Here is a 7488-nt window from a genome sequence, read left to right as displayed (position 1 = left end):
TCTTTTTTAACTCTTTGCTTGTTGACAGGTCCTGCCACCCAGCTCCCAAATAAATCACACACACACACACACAAAAGTCTTTTTTTTTTTTGGCTTGTTTTTGTTGCCTGTTTTTTCAAAACAGGGGTTCTCTGTGTGTAGCTCTGGCTGTTCTGGAACTCACTCTGTAGATCAGGCTGGCCTTGAACTCACAGAGATCCGCCTGCTTTTGCCTCCTGAGTGCTGGGATTAAAGGCATGTGCCATCAATGACTGGCTTAATAGTTGTTTTTGTTTTTGTTTTCTTCTTGCTGGTATTTTGTGGTAGTTTTTGCTCTTTGTGGGGGAGTTGTTTGTTTATTTGGGGTTGTTTTGTTTTGTTTTGTTTTGTTTGTTTTGGTTTTTCAAGACAGGGTCTCTTTTTGTAGCCCTGGCTGTCCTGGAACTTGCTCTGTAGGCTGGCCGAAAACTCAGAGATCTGTCTGCCTCCGCCTGCCTGGTGCTAGGGTTAAATGCCTGCACCACCACCACCCTACATAGTTGTTATTTTGATGGTAAACCGTGCTGAGCTCAGGTGCTTCAGGAAGGAAACAGAGTTGGACGTTGATGTCACTAAATGTCCAGCAGGGGGCAATAGAAACCAACGCATGGCTCAAGGTCAGGCAGCAGAAAACCTGTGTTCTGGTGGCCTTGGAAGTTAATGATGGATCCTTCTCTATAAGTGACCAATGGGGGGAGACTGCAGTGCGGTGGCTCACCTTTCACTCAGACATCGCTCCACGCTCTGTCTCTGGGAGCCACACTCTGCCCTGCGTCCCAGTCCTGCTAAGAAAGTTTACCAGCCAGGCGGTGGTGGCGCACGCCTTTAATCCCAGCACTCGGGAGGCAGAGGCAGGCGGATCTCTGTGAGTTCGAGACCAGCCAGGTCTACAGAGCGAGTTCCAGGACAGCCTCCAAAGCCACAGAGAAACCCTGTCTCGAAAAACCAAAAAAAAAAAAAAAAAAGAAAGTTTACCACTTGGGCCCCAGAGATGAAGCTTCTTCTACTGTTTTACTAAATAGGCGCGCCACACGGCCTTCTAAATATCCACATTCACACTGATAGTGCTCCGGTCAGCCTTCATTGGAAATGCTTAATACAGCAGCAGGCGGTGGTGAGTGCAGTGCTGGCCCCAACCGGGACAGCTCGAACATCCCCTCCAAGGCTCATTGTAGAAGGAGGGCCCAAAGAATCCACAGCCAAAAGATGTCTTCTGGACATGACATGATTATCGATCGCACACATGAGCTCACGTAAAAGTGTATGACACGGACACGATGAGGGGGGCTGAAGACATGCGCCTCCCCACCCCCACTTTTACTGCAGGGTGGAAGATGAGGGTGTTCTCTGACCCCTGCACGCACACCACACCGACACATGCATGCACTCACGCACACAGGACAATGATAACCTCTGCACAGAGTGCCTTGCTGTATGTCACGAGGGAGGTGATGGTGGGGACTAAAGATGGGTGTGTCACAGCCAAACTTGCAGGAACCTCTTGGGTCGCAGTAGAGCCACTGGATTTTGCTCTGTGTGGGATGAGAATAGCTTGACCGTAGGCAGGCATGATGCTCACAAGGAATATTGCTGTGTTAGGAACAGGCTGCAGGGAGAGGTGGAACTGGGGGGGGGGGGGCGGGAGGCTGGTGAAGTGTTGCTGTCCACATAAGCTCAGGGATGGATAGACCAGAAAAGCTGCCGAGGAGCTAGGGCTGGAAGCCTCCCCCTACCCTCAATGGGGGTGGTCTTACAAGGAGTCCTGGAGGCACCTGCCTTTCCAGAACTTTGCCCAAAGCATCCCAACTCCAAGAGGAGGCTCCTGACAGAGCTCAGAGAGGCTGGACGCTGTGAGTGGAGACCAGGCTGTCCCCGGCTTCTCTCAGCTCGGCTCCCAGGGATGAACTTCCTAGCACACAGCTCTGAGTCTCAGAGCCCCCAGACACGTGACCGCAACCACTAAAGCAGACGGGAGGACCTCTGATGCCCAGCTCGCATGGTGGAGGCACCGACCACGCTGGCCTTACAAGGAGCAGGGAGGCTCTCAGGAGGGGCTGTGGGAGGAAGCATAGTGGCTGCTCACTCCCTTCTCCAGCCAGCCAGTCCCTCATAAACACCCGGCTACAGATGATGGAGGGCAGGGTAAGCTTCACCCTCGCCGAGGAGTGCCAGCGGATTCCCTGCACCCTCCTGAAGTCAGATGCCCACACTTCAAACTTCCAGATTCCTGCCCACGAGACGGTCGCTGGTGTGCGTCTGTCCCCAGCCGGGTTCCGGCACACTAGCTTCTACCTCCTGCCAGCTTGTCCGGCGCTCGGAGCCTCATCTTTACCCCTCCACTCCAGCTGCAATCACAGCTCAGCCCGGCACACCCCCTGCATAAATAATTGGGGCTGATTTAGGGTCTATCAGGAGAAGGGGGGCTAATGGAGTTTGTGGGGGGCACCCTGGTGATGAGGGGAAGGTTGAAAGGCAATTAGCTGGACAGGCAGCCTGGAGTCACCTAATGCGGCTGTCTGCAGGAAGGGTTAGTGAGGGGCCGTGGGAGGAGGGGCGGCCTGCTTCACCCCACCTACACCCAGAGACAGGCTCGAACTTGAGGAGAGATCTGCCACTTCCTCAACAGGAGGGCCAGGATACACCCGGAAGGAATTCCAGGGAAATCACCACAAGGGTTAGGAGTAGGAGGACTAAGTGGGGGCACTGAGGAAAGGACGGGAAACTGAGGCAGGAGTTGGAAGTTCCTGCTGCCCCACAACACACGCACGCACACGCGGGAGCACACACATGCACACACACGCACGAGCACACACAGGTACATGCGCACACACATGCACACACATGCACGCACATGCACACGCACATGCACACACACGCACACACACGCACACACATGCGCACGCGCGCGCACACACACAGGTACATGCACACACACATGCACATGCACACACATATGCACACACGTGCACACACACATGCGCACACACGCGCACACACAGGCACGTGTGCACACGCACATGCACACACACATGCACGTGCACACACATATGCACACACGCAACACACACACACACACACACACACACACAGGCCCAGCTGAACCTGATCCCTCGCTGGGGACTGGGGACTGGGGACTGGGGACCAGCTCCTGATTAATACCAACATTAGCCCTGAACATTCACTGTCCAGCCTCCCGTCATTAATTACCTCCTCTCCCATCCCAGCAGAGGGGAAGTCAGCTCCTCTGGGGCAGAGAAGTGAGCTTCCGAGTCCCTGAGCGGAGGAGCACCAGGCCCTTCGCATCCAAGTCAAAGGGAGGGTAGGAGGAAAGTTTGCTTCTACACCCTCCGTCTCACCCTGGCCCTTGGTACCTCCCTCTCTCAGCCTCCAGTAGATGCCGGGGGGGGGCTGCCCGGACAGCCTGATACCTAAGCCCTTCTGGGCCACATCCTTCTCAAGATGAAGACAGGACTATGCAAAGCTCTAGGTGGAGACACCAGACTATACCAGCCGTCACAGGGCTCCCCATGCAGATAGGGACACACAAGGCCAGAGTTACCCCCCCATCACATGGGGACAGCTGTTCAGTAGCTGCGGGGGGGGGGGAGGGGGCAGGTAAGGGCTTAGGTCAGGCTGGGGATTCCCTCCCCCACCCCCGATCTCTTCAGCAGCACATTCTTTCTGACATGCTCACAGAATAGCCCAGTGCCAGAGCACCACGGCCTGAGCCCCGCTCAGCTGTCCTATATGTCCCCAGAGCTCTCAGTCATGTCTCTGCTGTCATCCTTTGACCACACCTTGTGTGGCTGCCATTCCAGGAGAAGAGTGGGGGCTATGTAGGGTCTTTCTGTGCCCCTCCCAACGCCTCCGTGCACCCCCAGCGTAAGACCAAATGGGCCTGGAGACCCAGCAATCGATAGCCCTCAAAGATGAAGACACTAATAACTTTATTCCTCTTGCCCTCCACTTCTTGCTTGCATTAGTCCTAACCACAGGCCCCAGGCAGCTGAGACCTGCCGTGGGCAGGCCCGGGCTGAGTAACCCCTTCAAATCCAAGCGAAAGGCACAAAGGTAGGCTGTAAAGAGGGCCTCCTGACATTTGAACAACCAACAGCAGGCTGCAGGGAGAGGGGTCAGAGTCTTAGTGCATTGGCCATTGCGTCCACTCCGGCATCTCTGTCAACTGTCAGAGACCTGACCTAGTCAGCAAGGGCCATGGCCCAGACACACCTGCCACAAGGTCCCAAGGTTCCTACTCTGTCCCCCGGGTCACCCAAACAGGTGAGTCAGGAGAGACACCCCGGCTAGGACAGCCAGGGAGCTCGAAGGTTGAGGCTGAGGAGACAGTGGCTTGGGGCTCAGCCCTGCCCTCCACGAGGCAACAGAAGGACATTAAAGTCCCGATACACAGCCTCTACAGCTCACACGCTCCACTCTGACAATTTCAGGTAGAGAGGAAGGTTGGGGCTGAGGTCAAAAGCATTTCTTCTCAAACATTGCAGTCCCCAGGATACCTGTTATACTCAGGATGGGAAAGGTTGCCGGCTGGGTTCCCAAGGCCTGAGACAGGCTGGAGAGAGGAAGCAAGAGAGGAGAGAAGGCCCCTGACATGAGAACAGGGTGTCTCTGCTGGGCACTGGCCAGGAGCGCGCTACGTGAGGGTCTCAGCCTCCCATCAGCCCTGGGGGTCATTTATTATCTACCCTCAGCTAGCAGAGGTGGAGAAACGCTGCGTGGCATTGCACTAGCAAATGGCAGAGCTAAGCTCCAGAGTCTAGAAGTTTACCTACCAGGGCACGTAACCCTGTAAGGAGAGGAAGGGCTTGGCTTAGTACAAGTTAGGTAACAAAGACTCTGGTTCCAGGGACTGGATTCCAGGCAAAGAAAAGTAGACTGTCTCTGGGGCTCTGCCCTGCCGGGTCCTGGGGTCCCTGGCTGCTGGCTGCTTCCCTTCTGGGCTCTACTGGTTTGTTCCTGCAGCTATGGCCTTGGTTGGTGTGTCTCTCCCCGGCCTTGGTTGGTGTGTCTCTCCCCGGCCTTGGTTGGTCTGTCTCTCCCCGGCCTTGGTTGGTCTGTCTCTCCCCGGCCTTGGTTGGTCTGTCTCTCCCCGGCCTTGGTTGGTCTGTCTCTCCCCGGCCTTGGTTGGTCTGTCTCTCCCCGGCCTTGGTTGGTCTGTCTGGGAAGGCTCAGAACATGCAGCCAATTCATGCCCTGCTGGAGGTGCCTGGGTAGCCCGGCCCATCAGCAGGACAGGAGGCTAAACCCAGGGTCCCTGGGTCCTGGCTTCTCTAGTGATGACCCTGCTTCTGCCAGAACTGGGTAGCCAGCCCAAGGCCACACAGGAATGTGGCAAGCTCCCTCCAGCTGCTACTCACAGGCCCAGGGCCTGTGTAGTTACAGTTAGGACCTGTTCTCAGCCTGAGGGACACAGGCAAGGCGGGATACCCTCCCAAGCAGCTCTAGAAACCTGTCTGCAGGATCCTAGAAGTCTGGCAGCTATTCCAACCTCCTCCTGAGGAGCCCGGAGAACCCCAAGTTCCTCAGAGAGCTGTCCCAGGACTGGAGATCTGAGGCACACCGCTCCCTTCTCCTCTCCAGAGCAAGAGTGACTGAGAGGAGCACCTGGCTCCTCTGCTCAGGTCTCCACAGCACCCCAGTCCCCTGGAGCCTCCCTTCCAGCCACCACAGCCCTTGTCTGAAGAGGGAGTAGATGGAGGGATAGCACTACCCTATGGCCCCCCCAAAACCCCCAGGGCCCCATTCCACCCATCTTCTTATAGCTATCCATCTCAACTGGTGCTTAGCCCCTGGGACTGAGGGCAGCTAATGGACTTGGCACAGTCAGGAGGTAATTAACAGAGAGGGGGCAGGGGCCACAATGGGACAAGGACATTGTTAATGGCAATGGGACCCAGCAGCAATGGGAAGGAGTGATGTCTGTGTGTGCTCACATGCACATGCCTCCATCCAGGCCGGCTGTGTGCGGCACGTCAGGACACCGGGGACAAGTGTCTGAATATCCATTGAGGAGGAGGCCGCTAGCAGACAAAGGGTACGGTCCCTTCCTGCCCCAATGAAGCCTCAAGCCCTGCTGCCTGAAGGACAGAAGCCTTTGCTGTCCCCTGGTCTCTCTGCCACTTTCCCAGAAGGTTCCCCATGCCCCACAATCAACACTGGAAATGCTCAGTCCCTTCCGCCGTCTGGCCTCCAAGCCCTACCCCATCCTGCTCAGTGCAGCCTCAGAGCCCTGTGCCCACAGCAGAGCCTCCAAGTCTGCTGTACCCACTCTTCACCCACAGAGGAACAAAGAACAGAAGCAGCGGGAGAGGGGCAGGAGAAGCCTGGAGGACTATTGCCACGCTCTTTCTCTGTGTCACCGTTTCTGTGTTCCTCCCTCTGTGGTCTCTTAGCTCCAGTGTCTGCAGCTCTTGTCCACGGCCTCACCTGCCAGATCTGACGCCTCTGCTCTGTCCTCCTAGGGTGAAACAGCACCGCCTATCCCAAGGCAGGAAAGGAGAGCCTGCCAACAAGGGCCCTGGGGACCAGACCCCCCATCAATCAGCCTGCCGCCCTGGGCTAGCCCTCCATTAGCAGGAACCAGCCTGGACAAGAGGCAGACACACAGCAGGGCCTGGCCCAGGGTGATAAGAGCAGATTGAATCACGGGGACAAGGCAGGGAACTGAGCACCCAGGGACAGGAGACAGCCATCGTTTGCCCCGGGAGCTGTGTGAGTGAGCATGTGATATTGCAGGGGCTCAGCGGGTGATGGGAAGTGATGGCTGAAATATTGCTGCCCCAGCTCCAGGGCAGAAGCAAGCCTCCACAGCAACAGGGAGGCCTGGCTCTGCTCCCCTGATGTGGGAGAGTTTGGGAACATTAATGTGACAGAAGCCTCAGGCCCTTTGGTTAAGGTCACAAAGGAAGGTAGACCTTCATCTGCCCCAGGAGTGGCATGGAATGGCACCAGAGGTCTATCCTCAGGAAGTCACCTTGTCCAAGCCCTACCTCCAAGTATTCATCTCAAAGCATCAGGGCCAAGAAGGGAAACAGAAGGGAAGGAATGGGTCCCGATCCTTCATCTTCAGTCTCTCCCTTCCCCACCCTCCCTCCACAGTCCTGGGAACTGAACCCAGGACCTCACACATACTAGGCAAGGGTCTACCACTGAGAACTTTCCCAGCCCTCTTTTTACTTCTTGTTTTGGGACTAGGTCTCCCTAAGTTGCCCAGGCTGGCTTTGAACTGACTCCAAAGCCCAGGTAGACCCTTGAATGTGAAATCGTCCTGCTGCACTCAGCCTCCTGAGTAGCTGGGGCTAAAGGTGTGTTCCACCAGGCTCTGCTCTTTCAATCCTTACCCCTGCTCTAGCCACATGTATGTACACCACACACACACACACACACGCACGCGCACACATACACACGCATGCATACACACGCATGCACGCACACACACATGCATGCACACAT

This window comes from Mesocricetus auratus, unplaced genomic scaffold, assembly GCF_017639785.1.
Source record: "Mesocricetus auratus isolate SY011 unplaced genomic scaffold, BCM_Maur_2.0 Super-Scaffold_100009, whole genome shotgun sequence".
In the NCBI taxonomy this organism is placed as follows: Eukaryota; Metazoa; Chordata; class Mammalia; order Rodentia; family Cricetidae; genus Mesocricetus; species Mesocricetus auratus.
The sequence above is the reverse complement of the archived record's forward strand: the minus strand, read 5'-3'. Positions refer to the sequence as shown.